The sequence below is a fragment of the Cheilinus undulatus genome, linkage group 11 (assembly GCF_018320785.1).
Source record: "Cheilinus undulatus linkage group 11, ASM1832078v1, whole genome shotgun sequence".
Lineage (NCBI taxonomy): Eukaryota > Metazoa > Chordata > Actinopteri > Labriformes > Labridae > Cheilinus > Cheilinus undulatus.
This window is the reverse complement of record NC_054875.1, coordinates 30,098,367-30,115,767: the sequence shown is the minus strand read 5'-3', so window position 1 is coordinate 30,115,767 and position 17,401 is coordinate 30,098,367. Positions and strand designations below refer to the sequence as shown.

At 39.6% G+C, this 17,401-nt stretch overlaps 1 pseudogene; it reads right to left on the bottom strand.

Annotated features, from left to right (window-relative positions):
* Nucleotides 1–345: 345 nt before the first annotated feature.
* On the bottom strand, nucleotides 346–17,177 carry LOC121517449 (annotated as a pseudogene).
* Between the last annotated feature and the right edge of the window lie 224 nt (nucleotides 17,178–17,401).

The window sequence follows — 17,401 nt, the reverse complement described above, 5'->3', positions numbered from 1 at the left end:
TCCTTCTTATTATATGACAACAAATTATATCCTCTACCTCACTAGAACAAAATCCGAAAACAGATAAGAAAGCTTTGGTGAATGTCAGAAATTTCTGTGGGTATTAAGAACACATTTCTTCTCAAGAATGAGGCCCATTGTCTTAGTGCGTTTCAAGTCGGCTCTTTCGAACAGTCCACCAGAACTCTTGGACAGTTTTTCACAGAAAACTTAAAGACAATCTTCAGGAGAGAAGGGTGCCATTACTTGGGTTCTGATTACTCTAAGCTTTAGTGCAAACTTCTGTTTGAAAAGCTGAAAGTCCACACATAGAATCAATAAAGACAATCAAGATGTGTTTTTCCTTTAAGTTTTAATATGGATCATTTGTAAAATAGCAATTAAAAACTTCTTTTTATTCTGATATTTACATATAAACAAAAGGCTGTGCAAAATGTACAAGACATTGGCATGAAAGCATTGTAAATATCTTATTTCTCATACAGACAATATTGTGCATGGAAAATAAGACAGACATGCCTTCTTTGGAGCTGTCACCTGGATAAATCTACAAATAGCAAACCTTAGTATGTACAGTCGTAAAATTTGCAAATCATTCTTTCATTCAACAATAAAAGATATTTAATTCAAAATAAATGAACACAAAAATAAAAAGAGTTATAAAGTGGGTATGTTTATCTAATCTTTAAAAAACTGTCAAAGTGCGTTCTTCATTTTGCATTTCAATTTGCCCAACATGAACCCCATCACTCACAAATATAAAAATTTAGACATACAACATTTCTGACAAATTTTGATTAACATAAATCATCACTATGATTAATAACATTAGGACTTCTCCGAACCCTCCTCTTCTTTTAAAAGCTCCTGTGAGGAGCTTTCAGACTGTTGACTTTGGTGCCTCCCTGTGGACAAAATGGTACGTCGTTGCTGATTTTGTTCCCTTCATTTGGAAGTAGGCTCGGCACAAAACCAGAACTTTTAAGTTTGATGATACTAGCAAAAAGCAAACAATGTCAATATCTGCTTTTTGTAAAAACGGCATGTATGCGCCGTGCGCAAAACAATCTGACATCAGTTTCCTCACTCATTGAGAGAAACCGCTGTGAAAAGTGTGAATAGAGGCTTTTTGTGCTGCTTCCTGTTAATTGTCTCATCTGATAGTTTCATGACCAGCTAAACACTCCTAGGAGTTTTTAAAATCAGACTAGAGACAGAACCTGGAAATGTCACATTTTAAAAATAAAGTCCTACATTATAAAAGCCTGGGCTTGATTTTCTTCAGATACGCAAAATAGATACTTAAAATAACACTTGAATGTGTTTGACAAGGTGACTAAAAGCAGTAAACGTTCCACCCTAAAGTTAATCATGGCAAACTCTCATTTGGAAACTTTTTTTCCTCCATTATCTCATGATTTTTAAATTGGCAGACAGTGAGCTTCCTTGCAGCAATACTTCCCAGTCCAGTTTATCTGTTTACTCTTTAAATTTGTGTTCAATGATGGAAGGATACCAACAACACACTGTTTAAAGATTGTTGTTTCTGTTCAAGGGAAAGTCTCTTAGTCCTTATTTCCAAACTGCTGAGTCTGATGCTTCTGAAAGGACGCGAAGAATCTCCAGTCTTGATTTTCACCATTATAATCCAACTGTAAAGTGGAATTTCTCTTTCAGGCACTGTGTGAGGGACTCTCACTGTTGTAGAACTATCATAGCAAGAGCCTGTGATTAAATCATGCACAAAAAAAAAATGACATACCACTTAATCTCTTCTTCTTTAAAGCAAAGACAAAGAAAGAGCATGTAAATATTGTTAATGTACATATCCTGATCTGGAGAAAACTGTTGGATAGAGGACATTATTGAAGCTGATGATGTTTCTGATCCATATGGCTTGATTTGATAAAAAGGCAACTCAGCGGAAGAGAAGAATTTCAAGGTAGAAAAAAATTATAATCAACATTAAGGCCTAGTCCACATGTAGGCAGGTGGTTTTGGCTTTTTGTACAAATGCAAACAGTGTTTTAGGTCACTGAAAAAAAGCACCTTTTGGGAAACGTTTATGTGTAGACATGGAAAGCTGTTTGGATGTACAGTGCCTATAAAAAGTATTCACCCCCTTGGATGTTTTATTGCTTGTATTGGTTTAAAAAAAACATGGTCGATATAATGTGGCTTTTTTAACAAAAATATATCTTCAATGTGCGAGTGAAAACAGTTTTCTACAAAGTAATGTCAAACAGTATTCCTGGCTACCATTACACCATGGAGACAAAAGAACACGCCAGGCAACTTAGAAAAAGGGTAATTGAAAAGTGAAAGTCTGTGGATGGATACAAAAATATTTCAAGGCACTAAACATCCCCCAGAGTTCAGTCGAACCCATAATAAAGAAATGGAAAGAATATGGCATGAGTGGCCTAGATCAGGCCGTCCTCACAAACTGAGTGGCCGTGCAAGAAGGAGACCAGTGTGAGAGGCCATCAAGACTCCTAGAACTAGTCTGAAGGAGTTAGAAGCTTCAGCAGCTGAGATGACAAAGACTGCATACAACTTTTGCCCAGGCTCTTCACCAGTCAAAGTTTTATGGGAGAAACGTATTAAATCTGGACTAGAGTTCATCAAAAGGCATGTGGGAGACTCCATGGTCAAGTGGGATAAAGTTCTTTGGTCTGATGAGACCAAAATGGTGCTTTTTGGCCATCAGATCAGACAATATGTTAGCTGGACACAATCACCACAAACACACCATCCACACTGTGAAGCATAGTGGCGGCAGCATTTAGCTGTGGGGATGCTTCTTGACAGCTGGCAGGCTTGTAGAGGAAGAGGGTAAAATAATCAGCAAAATGTAGGGAAATCCTGGAGGACAATCTTGTTAAGTATGCATGAAACTATTACATTGACCATGATTGATTTATAAAATCAATAAAAAAGGTAAAACATCTAAGGGGGTAAATACATCGTATAAGCACTGTTGATGTCAATGGTATTGGTCTTGTAATGTCATGCTGTGTGCCAGTACCATAAATGTTGCTGGACCTTTAGATGCTTACATGTATAGACACACTTGCTCTCCTACTATGTTCATGAACAGAGACGTCTGAATGGACTACAGAGGTCACTGCTGCTTCTTACAGCACTCCGACAAACACAGATCCTGCAGCCAGTGTGGTTGGTTTTGGACGAGTTCAAGTTGAGTAAGAACCATGAGAAAAATTCACGTCAAGAACAACATTGCTGTTTCTGAGTGAGCTGCAGTGAAGGATGGACGAATGTTGACATGGCATGCTTTAACGGGACGAAACAATGCATTTTTGCTTTTTCATGTGGATGACGTTTTTTAAAAAAGTGTGTGAACACAATTATTTTAAAAACAGAAACCCGCTTACCTGTGGACAAGGCCTAAGACTCAGTCCCTGTTCACCTCTTGCCCTTACCAATTAACTCTACTCCTATGTTTTACTCATTTATAGCTGGGGTTAGGGGTGTCCAGATTCTTGCTGGAATGAAGAAGTGGGATAAAATGTTGGGGGCATGTGACCCTTCAAACTGAGATTTCCCAGAGGTACATTCCCTTTCTAACCTGACACACCAGATGGATGTGTTTCACACATCCATCTGGGAAAGCTTCAATAGGAAACGTTTGAGAAAAGGCAGAGGCTTTGAAAAAAACTCAGAGTGTGGTTGGACAAACGTTCTGTCTGTCACATCTCTACAGGCCAATCAGAGCAACAAAACACGTGATGTAGCAGCTACTGAGCTGTGCGTGTGCAGCTACGGAGGAATAACACGAAACATGGCGACTATAGACATGTAAGTACTCGACTTTTGTCGTTTTTGAAAAGAAAACAACTCACTGCTGTTCTTTGTTCTTCTTATATTGAAGAAATGTTGCCAAGTTCTGATAAAACTGGCGCTTTAGCAGCATCCACGCTGGTCTCTTGCTTCTGCTTGTTTAGGTCACAACTCTGCTGTGCCTGAAAGTACTGCCCCTCCTCGCTGATTGGTCCTGTCACTTTCTAACTGGGCCCAAACGGTTCAGATGAGAGCTTAACAAGATGGATTTGCCAGTGAAAAACAAGGATATGGGCATATCTATCTGCTTTGCAAGGTTATTCCCTTTCCTAGTGGAAAGAGAAATCTCCCAGAATGGCTTGCAAATCATCAGCAAGGGTGAAAAGAAGTGTACAAGTATTTTCTTCATCCATTAGATTGGAAACCTGGTGGTGTCTGTTTACATAAACACCATCACCACCACTGATGATGTATTAGGAACCTAAAAGGTTGTCCCTTTCCGTAAGGGGCAGTTTCACACTTCTGTCTCTTTTGACTCCGTTTCAAAAGAGACACAAGTCTCTTCATTTACACTAGTAAACGAGGGGTAGAGGTAGGGGTAAGGTTAGAACAAGGACTGAGCCTCTAACTATGCTAAAATATCAGACAAACTTGTAATAAATTAAACTCAGTTAGCAGAGAGTTTACATTAAAATAGTCAATACTGCAGTGAGTATAAAATCAGGCTCTTAATCTCATGTTGAACCACTTCACAAAGATTTGCTGCAAACCTAAACTGCAGAGTTTAGTTAAAAAACATGTTTGCTTGTGTGCAGCATGAGGCAGTACATGATTAAAGTGTGGTTGGGGGCAACTGGTCTCCAAAGGGTAAAGCCAGCTAGGAGGCAAACTGAAATCAGATCCGAGTTCCAATAATTGCTCCATCTTGGCGCAAAAAAAGTACAAAAGGCCTGTGCTTTAGGAGGTTTTTTAAAAAGTTGGCAGCCCCTCTGCATTCTGGGTTAATCTCTTCCCACTAATCAGTCAGAAGTGGGTGATCACAGACGGTACCTACAGCAAAGTTCTGAACTTACTCTCAACTCTGCTTCCTCAAGCCACAGGGCAACACTAGGCTTGTAACAGGGGTGCTATTTGAGGAAGCCTTTATAGAGCAGGTGTGAATGGCTGGTCTCTCTTTCATTCTCCAGGCAGAAGAGCAGGTCCCTGAGGTTGACTCTGGTGATTCTATGTCGTGTAAACTGTCTGGAGCCTGATCCACTGGATGCTCCAGGCTGGGAGGGACCTGACCCTGAGCCCTGTAGAGGGAGCAACAAGGGATGTTTCAAGTCTCTTCCAGTATTTAAAATCTGAATAAGAGTGGTCAGTATTTCTCACCTCTGCGCTGGCACCTCTAACTGGAGAGTCTGTTTTTCGTTTTTTCCTCGGGCCGATTGCTGCCAGTGCTGTCAGATTAGCTTCTCTCTGTCGTATCTGAGCCAGCTCCTGCTGCTGCATCTGAAATACAAACACATAGGTTAGTTTCACATAATCAGGATACAACACACTTAACTGTGCATGATCTTACTGTACCTCTTTGGCTTTCTGTTTAAGTCTGAGCTGCTCAGGGTCTTCTTGTCGGGATCGGGACTGCAGAAAAGTGGAGGACATTTCAGTCAAGGTGGTGTGAAAGATTCTCCCTGTTATATAAGGCATGTTTTGTTAATTTGCTACCTTTGCAGCCTTCAAGAGAATCTCCCTCTCCTGCTCCTCTTTTCTTTGCTTCTCCATCTGATCCAGCTGCTCGAAGAATTTAAGCTGCGCCCGCACATCGCTAACTTGCTCGTACCGCTCATCCTCCTGATGGATGAGGAAAAATGTTGATAAAAGGAAGGAAATTTACAAGTGGGGAACAAATCTATCTCAAAGGGGACTATGTCAAACAGCCATATTCTTGATCACCTTGAAGGTTCCATTCTTCTGCTGTGCCACTTGTGAAACCTTCTCCAGCAGGTTTTGTAGCCGCTGCTGTGTAGCGTAGGAAATGTAGTTTACAACATCAGTGCCCAGCTCGCTGATACCAAACTTCTTCGCTGTAACAACAACGTGGATAAAGATTCAAACAACATGAGCTTTAGCAGCAAAAATGTGCTCTATTAAGTTTACAATTATCTCACCGATCTCCAGAGCTCTCTGGGTGAGCAAAGAGGTGGAGAGAAAGCTCTCGTCCTTACAGGAGTGCGTCACCACACCTACAAGCTCAGAGTTGGTTGCTAAGATACGGGCGCTCTCCTCAGACAGGTTGACTCCAGCCATAGAGGCCACATCATTGATGTCATCGTCGTCCCTGAATGACAAAAAACAAACAAACAAAAAAAACAAATACAGAGACAATTTACACCTTGTTGCATGTAGATTGAACAACTTCATTTACAAAACCATCATTAAACAATATAAGCATAATTAAGACCTATCACAGTGGGCTATAACATTTGAATATTTCTGTTTTTGGTGACCCCTATTGGTAGTTTTAAAAGACACTATCACAAGAACAACTCAGCAAAGACAGTCTCTTCTATCTACACATAAACTTATATGATTGGCATAGTTTTAAAAAGTGTGTGTAAAATATGCCTTTAATTAAAATGTAACTAATAATGTTCGTAATCTTAATTGCACAAATGTGATGATGATTTATTTTGTCCCTGTAAATGCAGAAAATATTTTGTATTTCCTATAACCTGATATAAAAATGAGTCCAAACTTGAGATAATCACTGCAGCACTGATCAAATGAGACTATGAAAACCAGCTCATCATCAAACAACACAAAGGTTGTATATCATGGACAAAGCCAGGACGATCATGCTGAAATCTTACATTAAATAGAATAAAGGCTAAAAACCTACAACGATGCAGTGATATTATGAATGAAGAATGATGAATATGTTGACTTTATACCATTTCTGAATACTTTCCATCATTCTAATAATTTACTGAAGTCTCCCTCACTGTAACACCTTCCTTGTGTGCGATATTATCTGTGTTCAGAAGTGTGTAGTTCTTTTTGCTGTATTTGGAATTTTGTCACTAAACTGAATCCAAAGAAAAAACGATAAATGCGAGATGAAAAAGTGCTCTGACTGTTCGAGCTACCCTAATGAAGTAATATAATAACCTGAGACCAGCATGTGCTTTTTTCAAACACATTAACTTTCTCAAATTTAATACTTAGAAAGAAAATACACTTTTGATTTCAACTTATGACCAAAATTAATCCCAGTAAAAATGCTGACTTTTTTCTTAATTTTAGCAAAACACACAGCCACCACTTTAGGTACAGGAAAGAGAATAATCCTCATAGTTTCTAAGCAGAAGGAATCTCAAGTTTTACATTTTTATTAAAAATACATTCTGATTTACATTCTCAACTAATTTTTCCAGCTCAAGTAACATGTCAGAGATTTAAAACATATGGAGTTTAATGTTGAAAATATTGCATCTACTGCAACCTGCTTTAGATAGTATATTTTTTTAACCAGAAAAAGTAATCCCTCATAGTATTTTGAGGTTATTGAAATATCAAATGATGTAACTTGTCTGCTGGTTACGTTTAGAACTATAACTCCACTGGAATCTCCTAAAACAAACTGAAAAATCAGCTGAAAGACACTTAACTCTAACCGGACACCCCAGATAGACTGTTCCATATACCCATTGTATTGATAGACTCACCATCTGTGAAACCTCACATACAAAGCATTTGGGAATGGCAAGAGTTGTCAAAAAATTATCCAAAGGTGATTGGACGGACAATCTGTCTGTCACATTGATCAGAGCGTAAACATGTTCAGTTCTAGTACTAACCTGAGCTATGCAGGCTAGCATTGACATAGTTTATGATAAACGGAGCTCGTCAGTGGCTAAAATTCATGCTAAAGGTTATTGGGCGAAAGCATTTTCTCTGCCAAGAGAACCTTAATTGTGGCTCTTTGCTCTTGTTATAATAAAGAAATGTGGTCCAGGTCTGATTTAACCGCTGCTTTCCTACAACCAACTCCAAGCTAATAGCTACAGTGGTAGCAGCCCTGTACACATCAGCTTGAAGTAAAACTTAATCCTACCTATAGAAACTCATGCCAAAGAAGGTTAAGAAAAGAGTGAAAACATCTTTTCTGTCATGAAAAAGTTGCTCTTATTTTAATAAGGTGGTCCAGTTCTGAGAAAGCTACCACTGTGGCAAACTGATAAGAGCTAATCCAGTGGCAGTGAGTACAAATAAACCCCACCTGTAGCTACAGCCTCATTCTCCTAAAATGATGCTAATTGGTCTGAAACATTTTTAAACCTGGCACAAACATTGTATGCACGGAGCTTTGCAAGATGGATTTGCCTGATGATGGACATGGTGCAAATTTATCTACAACTCTGCAACCACTGCTTTCATACCGCTGCTTAATGTTAATATTAAGTGTGTATGCATGCATGTATGATGCACAGCTTTGTCATGTAGTTTTTATCTGTGATGTTTTATAATTGATGTTTTGACTGTGTCCATCCTATGGACTGCAGATGTAATAGCTTTAAGCCAAATCTGATGCAATGCATCAAAGCACAACAATTAAGTTTAACATTTAACATGGTCCTTTTACAGGCAAAACAAAAGAATCTCTAAATGCTGGCTATCTAGGGAACAGAATTTAAAACACTGATGATATTCATGTAAAAGTGTTGCAAACCTGAATGTTCCTCCTCCTGCTTCCTTCAGCTTGTTCTTCTGAGCAGCAAGCACAGACTGACTCACTATCTGCACCCCCTTGACACCTGGAGGTAACGTCTGCTTCACTCCTTTAGGGGAGAGACAAAGACACACAACCTCATTTACATCTTTGATACTGCCTAACAGGAATGAGTGGCAAAACTGATCAATTTAAATCCTGCAAACATGGAAAATATCCACAAGATGGCAGTACTAGCTTTCTTCATGTTTTGATTTGTTAATGTTTGATTTGTTACATGTATTCTTGGTGCAACAGTGCCTTTCCACAAAAAACACACTGAGCACTTTGTCATCTACCAAAAAACTATAACATCCAAAGCACTGGGGTGATTTTACACATCTACTGAGAAACAACAAACAGCAAACTAAGGACAAATTAAAATTGTGTAAAGCATCAAACACACACCTGTGTGCAGCTGTTTGACCACCTGTGGCTGACTCACAATGATCCGGTTGTGAGGTTGTCCTCTGAGCGTTAACATGGGAGACTGAGCCAGTGTCACCTGTGGCCTCAGCACGGCCCCCTGTTGCTGGGGGACTATCTGTGCACATTTAGGGACAAACAATGACAAAAAAAGCATAGCCAAGACTTAAAAAGCACTCTCCCAAGGCTTCCTCTTCTGTGCGACTAAATTCAAATAATCATTTAGCTTTAAATTTACCAGTCCAGGTTTACTGTGAGGTGTCTGAGTGAGGCTGATGACTGTGGTTTTGGTCGCAGCAGTGCTGGTGGTGGTGGCAGCAGCAGTGGAGAGAGGCGGTCGGAGCACCACAGCAGTGAGGGCGGTGGAGGCTGCTGCAGCAGGTTGAGTGCTGGGCTGAGGCATCAGGCTCTGCTGAATGAAGGCCTCTGAGTCTGGGGTCATCTGACGTAGTGCTGGGAGGCTTCTCTGCAGGGTAACAGGCACAAGAGGAGTTAAACTGACTGTATGAAATAGTATGAGAAAATGGATCTCACTCCATAATTACTGCTTCAGCTCCAGCCCATAGCGTTTTTGATACAACACAATAATTTTCAAAAATCATGGCTCTATTTAAATTGACCTAAAACAGAGATGTATGTATGTATTTTTAGTAATATCACCTCTCTTCAAAATGTGTTGAAATTAAAGTGTGATGTTGGAAATGTTACAGTCTGACTGTACATAGACTCAGTTTGGTCTACACAAGGGGATGGACATTTGCTAGAATCATGGTCCCAGATCAAAGACATCCATGTTACAATGGACTTCTACAAAGTAATGTCAATTTAGCACAAACATGTCATATAAAAAAAAGGACTGCATAAATATCCCCCTCTTCAAGTCAGTATTTAGTAGATGCACCTTTAGCTGCAATCACAGTACTGAGTCTGTCTGGATAGGTCTCAATCAGGCTTGCACATCTGAACACTGCAATTTTACTCAATTCTTCTTCACAAAACTGCTCCTAAACTGTGTTTTAAATTCATCTCCTCACTTATACTTTTCAATAACCTTTTTTCTGAGTTGCTTGGAGAGTTCTTTTGTCTCCATGGTGTAATGGTAGCCATGAATACTGGTTAACCAGTGACTGGACCTTCCAGACACAGTAGGCTTTATACTACAATCTCTTTGAGATACATTCACTGCACTCAGGTGATCCTCTTTTCACTAACTGTGAGACTACTTGCACCAACTGGCTGGATCTCTGTTAAATCAGGTCAGCCACTTAAAGAGGGTGAATATCTATGCAGTTTCTTATTTCACATAACTTATTTTTGTTTAATTGACATTACTTTGTAGAAATCTGTTTTCATATTCATATTTTCACATTAAAGAGGTTTTCTTTTTCTTATTAAAAAGCCAAATTATATTGACCATGACTGTTATATAATATCCAAGGGGGGTGAATACTTTTTAGAGGTACTGTACATATCTGCAACTATGTCACTGGTCTCACCTTGAGGAAAGGCACAAGGTACGGCTGTGGTGAGGAGTTGAGTTCCTTGTATAACCTACTGGTGAAATCTTCAGGCTCAATCTTTGCTTCCTGTTTAAAATAAGCACAGGGACATAGAGAATTAATAGAACCAACTAAAGGAAAGACAAAACTATAAAAAAGAGGATGGAATGATCAAGTTTTAAAAAGAGAGATTTGCGACCCTGCTTCCTAAAAAGTTTGGACGTTGTATAAAATGTCATAAAACATAACGTAATCAATGTCAAAGCATAAAAACATGATTGGAAACAGCACAAAGACAGGATACCAAATGCTGAAACAAAGAAATGTTATTGTTTTTAGGTAATATAAGCACCAATTTTATTTTTCATGCCAGCAATACCTTCCTCAAAAGTTGGGACAGTACACAAAAGATGGTAAAACTCTAGATTTCACCCACCACCCTGTCAGTAGGGTGTGTATGAGAATGAATGGGATTAATCATTTCTGAAGGACACTTTACAGTCTCAGCCATCAGTGTGTGAATGGGTGAATGAGTGATTGGTGCAAAAGCAGTTTTGAGGAGTCAGGAGACTAGGAAAGTATACAAATTTAATTCTGTATATGAATTGCCATTAAATTATTATGTCGTGGACTTCACTGCATGGGCTGAGGAACACTTCCATTTCTGCAAATCATCACATGCTATTTATTTAAGACAAAATCTCAACTTTTTAGGAAATGGGGTTATAAGAGATCAACAGGACTAGCCATTTACCAGCAGGTTCTTGACCAGCTCCTTGACATTAGCTGTAGTCTCAGAGGACTGTTTTCCACTGGATGCCAGCTTAATCAACGTGGACAGAAAGTTTCGACACTTTTTGACATTCTCCAATGTCTCCTGCAATACAAAATAACATTTTCTTTTAACAGACATATCATAACATTTCTTTTGAATTATACTGAAAAGGTTGCAAAGGCAGGAGCATTCAAGGTTAGAAGTTCTTTCTTACAGCCGAGATAGCTGTTGGAGTGACAGGGGTCCCAGTGGCTGCAAGCGACCCTACCCTCTGCGTAACTGCTGAGGCTGCAGATCCAGGCTGCGCTGTGCCGGGTGTGCCGAGCGGCTGCCCTGGGGCAGTGGCGCTTCCTCCCAGCATGATGGTGTTCTATAAAAGTCAGTGAATATGCAGTCATGACATGAGGCTGAGGAAAATGACAAGGGCAGAGTAGCAGCTTTGACGTGTGCTCCAGGGGCACAGTCCGCTACAGTCAACTTTATTTGGACTTTAAAAAACAGTTTTTCCCTCCAAGCTTGATGTTTTAATGGAAAAGGGTATTGACACAAAACATATATATAAAATAGACCCCTTCAAGCTTGAGATTTTCCCTCGGCATTCTAAGAACAATAAATAAAGAACAAAGAAAACAAACAATATATCTACAAAATAAAACAAGCAAGCAAAAGCATACACTGACATGAAAACAACTGCTCAAGTATTGATACACAGAACTTTTTGTTGCATGGTTAATAGGCAACAAAGAATTACAATAGAACCCGTGAAGCAGGTTCAAGGCTGTTACTAGGAAGCTTTTAAAATGAAGATATAAATCCTAAATGGTGTAAGAGAGATAATTTTTCATTTGCACTTTTAAAGTTTTTCATTTGCTGCTCATTCAGGTTGCCAATGATGAGACAAATACTGTATGTGAAATCTGGAAAATGATTCAACAAAACTAACAACTTAATCCTGCAATCCTGAAAAGTTTTCCACCTCAAAGCAAAGATTCCCCACACACAGGATTTTACAGAATCTTGCATGATCAAATGTGACTTCAGAATAAAAATTAACACTATCGATAATCCTCAGCTTGCTCCTTCACCACAGGCTCACCTGTTGTCCTTGAAGCAAACAGCCTGACTTTAAATCCAGCCTGTTGCTCATTTCCTGCATGTCATTCCTAACTCCCTCTCCTCTGTTTCTGACTCTATCCACAGACCTGTCTCTCCAATAAAGGCAGAAAAGCCCCAAAATAAATATTCTTTAAAATGTGGTGGAGTTACCTGCAGCACTGGAGGCCTCTGCAGAGTTGTGGTGGCCGTTACGGTGGTGTGGACTGGGGAAGATTGTTTAATAATTGTGGTGGGGGTAACTGGACGAGACAGCAGTGATGTGCCTGGAGCCTGTGGGACAGCGGGGTTTATAAGTTTAATGCCAATGTTTTTTTTTGTTCATGCAAAAGTTGTTTAATCATGACTCTCATCCTGGCAGTGGTTAAAGGCTTTACAATTACTTCTAAAAAATAGCAAGTCTTTTCACTGATGGTGTTGATTATTACCTCCACCAAGGAGGTTATGTGATTGGCAGGGTTTGTTTGTTTGTTTGTCTGTGTCTAAATGTCTAAATGAAATGACTAATTGCAGCCTACAAAAAAAGAATTTGATTTCATCTCCATGCTAAAGTGTATGAAAAAAGACTTTTTAATTGTTCTTAAGTGTGTCAAATAAACATATTAAAACAAAAAAGTTCATCAAGAACAAAATGTATTTCTTTTATGTAAAGTATGAACAGAATTTTAGAAAACTATAGCAGCTGCATAACGATAGTAAGATAAAGATTTAAACGCCCAAAGTGGATCGGGCTTGCTGCCTCTCTGAAGTGATCACGCACCTAAATGGTGGTCTAGCAATATCACTGCTCTGCATCACAACAAAACAAGACCAAGCTTTTTTTACCGAGTGTCTGTGTGTTTTGTTTTCCAGGTACAATACCTGTAGAGACGTGATCTGGACAGGTGGAGTGCTGGTGGGGGCTGCTGGTCGTGGTGTCATGGCACTTTGGGACTGTGACTGCATCTGAGCCAAGGTCTGCTGGTGAATCATGAGCAGCTGCCCGCTCTCACTGCGGACCAGGACCATGCCTGCAACAGGCAAATATCATGGTAGTTAAGAAGTCCAAAGTCATGGCTTTTCTGTTCAGTCACACAGTTGCACTGTTCAAATAGAGAGACATGAGTAGGTATGAATCACCCATCTGAAGGTCTGTCAATGCATGGATTAACCTCAGATGAGAGGTCTAGGCTCAGAGACTTCAAGATAGTCAGTACCAGTCAGATCAAAATAAAACAGAAACATGTCGTCATGTAGATAGATGCAGTAAGTGTCAACAAAACAGTGTAAACAACAAAGTAATTTTGTTGTTGGAACTTGATTTTAGCCTGTTTTCACTATAAACAGAAGATATTTAGTAAGAAATGGAGCTTTATCAATACACTGGTCTTCTTATGTTGTCTTTTTCTACGTTGATATTTCTGCAAAAATAAAATGTATATATATATATATATATATACACACGGTAATTATACCAGTTTAATTATCCAAGCAAAAAAATCTGGTGCCTTACATTGAGTAGATTTTGTTTTTATTTCCAGAAAGTACAGGTAATTCCTGCATATTTAAGTTAGAGTTTTTGAGAGAATTTTTTAAAACTCCCCATGAGATGGTGTTTAAACTTGGGATGCATGATACTAAATCTTTTCTGATATTCATCAAACCATAATTAGTTTAATCAATACCAATATATCATTTTTACTGAAAAGAAAACAAGACTCTTTTGTTGTAGAACTGACCTGCTTCTCTCATTCTGACTGGGGCTGGGCAATTAATCACAAATTAGATGAAATTGCAATATGGCCTGCTGCACTGCTGCACACGCCAAGGAGGTTATGTGATTGGCAGGGTTTGTTAGTTTGTTAGCAACATAACTCAAAAAGTTATGGGCGGATTTTGATGAAATTTTCAGGAAATGTCAGAAATGGTATAAGGAAGATCTGATTAGATTTTGGGAGTGATCTGGATCACCATCTTGATCCAGGAATTTTTTAAAGGGTTCTGTACTATTGGGAGATAGGGCTAATGGCAGAAGTCTGCATTCTCCGAGTGCTTTTCTAGTTTTATCCTGAAATGTGTCAAAATACCAATTTGATAAAAAATTTTGGCAGCACAGATTTCATGCTCTACACATTATGCATACATACAAGTGTTGTTCTTCAGAACAGTTGAGAAAAAAATGAGAAACTAGAAAAGCACTCGCAGAGCGCAGACCTCTGCCATTAGCCCTATCTCCCAATAGTAAAGACTCATTTACAACATACCTGTATCCAGATGGTGATCCGCATTACTCCCAAAATCTAATCAGTTCTTCCTTATGCCATTTCCTGAAAATTTCATCAAAATCCGTCCATAACTTTTTGAGTTATGTTGCTAACAAACATACTAACAAACAAACTAAGAAACGCTGCTGATCACATAACCTCTTTGGCTGAGGTAAAAATTATTATCCCTCAGTATAGCAATTGATATCAAATTTGCTATATGAGCTAAAATCCCAATTAAATATTTTTTTCTAATTTTGTGTTAGTTATAATATAGAATGATTTATTGCTTTTTTGTTGAATAATACATAAGATGAAGAACCTAAAAATAATCGCATAGAAAAATTAGGGATGACCGACACTGGATTATTGCCAATATTTGATACTTAAATATAACTCAGACCTACAACTTCACTCCTTATAACACACATTTTAAAGGTTTAGGATAATGAATTAACCAATTTCAGTCCTTTAAACACACTCTGTAAAGTTTAATGAATGATGATGAATAAAAGGATAAGATTTCATCTGAAGTAGTTCTGTTGGTGCAGCCTAAAACCTCAATAACTTATTTGTTCATGCAGCCAGTTTTAGGCAGATTTTTATAGGCAAAATATTGGTTGTAAATATCAGTAGAATTGTTAATATCTGATAAGGTAATGTGTGCCCATACCACTATCATATCGATAATAGTGCATCCCTAAAAATATGTACTTTCAAATGAACACAAATTCTCCTAGTCATACATCAAGCTTGCAAGGTGGTTTCCTGAGACAATCCTGAGAACTTGCTTAAAATTACACAAAAAAACTTAAGATGCATGATATTAGATTTTTGCTGATAGACAATATGCCAAAATTTTCAACCCCATTTGAACCAATACTGATATTGACACTTAGAGAAACAAATCTTTCCCCGTTGTGGAGACACCAAACTTCAGTCATTAGACCACACTTGAACTTCAAGGAATACAAATGAAGTAGGTGAGCTAGTTTTGCTAAAAACTCCAAAAACGTAACTTGCAGGGCTTTTCACACCCCCAGCTGTCAGCTAGAGGCTGCTCACTATGCAGAGAAAGAACTGATAGATTGCATCAGTTTTTCAATGCACTGAAGAACTGAACTTCCCTAAAGATTTAATCTAGCAGTTAGAACCTTGCCCACCTCTTATCTGTCATTTGAGGCCTTTAAAGGCAATCAATGCTATTCATTACAACTGTCTACAATCACGTCATGTCTATACACAAGAGCATTGACCTGTTTATTTTATGATCTTAGTCTTTGAGTGCCATAAACCTTATGACAAAACTACTGCAGCTTGACAAAGCCCACAGAGGCCCACAGAATAAGTAAGAGGATGCTCTAATTCTATTAAATTTACACTAGGTTACCTGGAGGGAGCTGAATGTTTTGGATGTTTTGGGTGTTTTGTTGAGGCTGAGTGAGTCTTGGGGCCAACACCTGTGGAGCAATGGCTCGTATTCCTGCAGGAGGAGTGCTGGTGATGGTTGATGGCACTGAAGTCCTCATATTCACACAAACAGTGGGAGTCCTGGTCACTGTTGTCCCTGTTGAAGCCACTATGTGTCCACTAGTCTGAAGAACTGTTTTTGTTAAGTCGGATTTGTTTACAACAGAGCCTGTGGTGCTGGTTACACTGACAGCGGGTGATGTTAGGATTGTGGTTGGGTTCCCTCCACTTTGTGAGGTGTTGATAAGAGTTTGCATAGGTGGCCTCACGAGTGTGACGGTGGGCACACTTTTCACTGAAGCCTGAGAGGAAATGACAGCAGTCTGTGGACTTGTAGAAGTAGTTCGAATAATCGTAGCAGTAGGTGCTCCATACAAAACTGTCGTGTCTCCTTTGCTTACAGAAACGTGTCCGTTGTTTACAAGCGTGACAGCGGGCTGAGAGCTGCTGTCAGCGGACGCTCCTCCCGGGATGTGACAGTTCGTCACCACGGTACTTCCATTCAAAGTTTGAGAAGAAGTCATTGCAGGTTTTCCGACGACAGATGTTTCATCAGCAGCGACCGTGTCGACTCCACTTTCTGCCCCCGTCCTGGACTGACTCTGGGCGGCTGTCAAGCTCGGTCCCGCCGCCGATGTGGTCCCGGCTGCTCCATCCATGCTCGAATCAGGGGACCCCGTACTGTCTATGACAGCTCCCTTAGCTCCTGAAAATATGAAAACAAGCGGGTGTCGAGCAACTCTCCGGTTCGCGTTAGTTTCGGGACACACAAAGTAGAGCCAAGTTAGCTACTGTCAGTTAAAGAACGTGACCAAAATTAGCTAATGTTAGCTAACCAGAGTGTACAGCTATCTTACCTGTTTTAGCGAGCTCTTGTTGTGAAAGTCCCATTTTACTGCTCTGAACATTTGAATAAACATACTTCACGCTGCTGTACTGTTAACGTTATTTACAACAGACTGAGCTCGCACGGTTGAATTGACACGGTCTGCTTCTGTCAGATTACACTCTGAAGATCCAACTGAATCACTAACTACTTTTTCGTCCACCGCTGCGCTGAGCAAAACATCATCCAGCAAATCGGAGCCCGCCGCCATCTTTGCCCAGCTACGCTCGCTCGTGAGACGCATGCGCCGATTGGATGCACCGTCAGTGACGTGACCTCGGGGGCCGTGATTGGTCAGTGGGATAAAATAAGCTGGGAACAAACAGTTCAAAGCAGCAGTGTGGACTGTCTACGTTGTGTACAGGAGTGAATATGAATTGAGTCCTGTGAGCTGATTCTAGCGGGCCTTTACCACAGGGAGAACGAAGCGTCTTA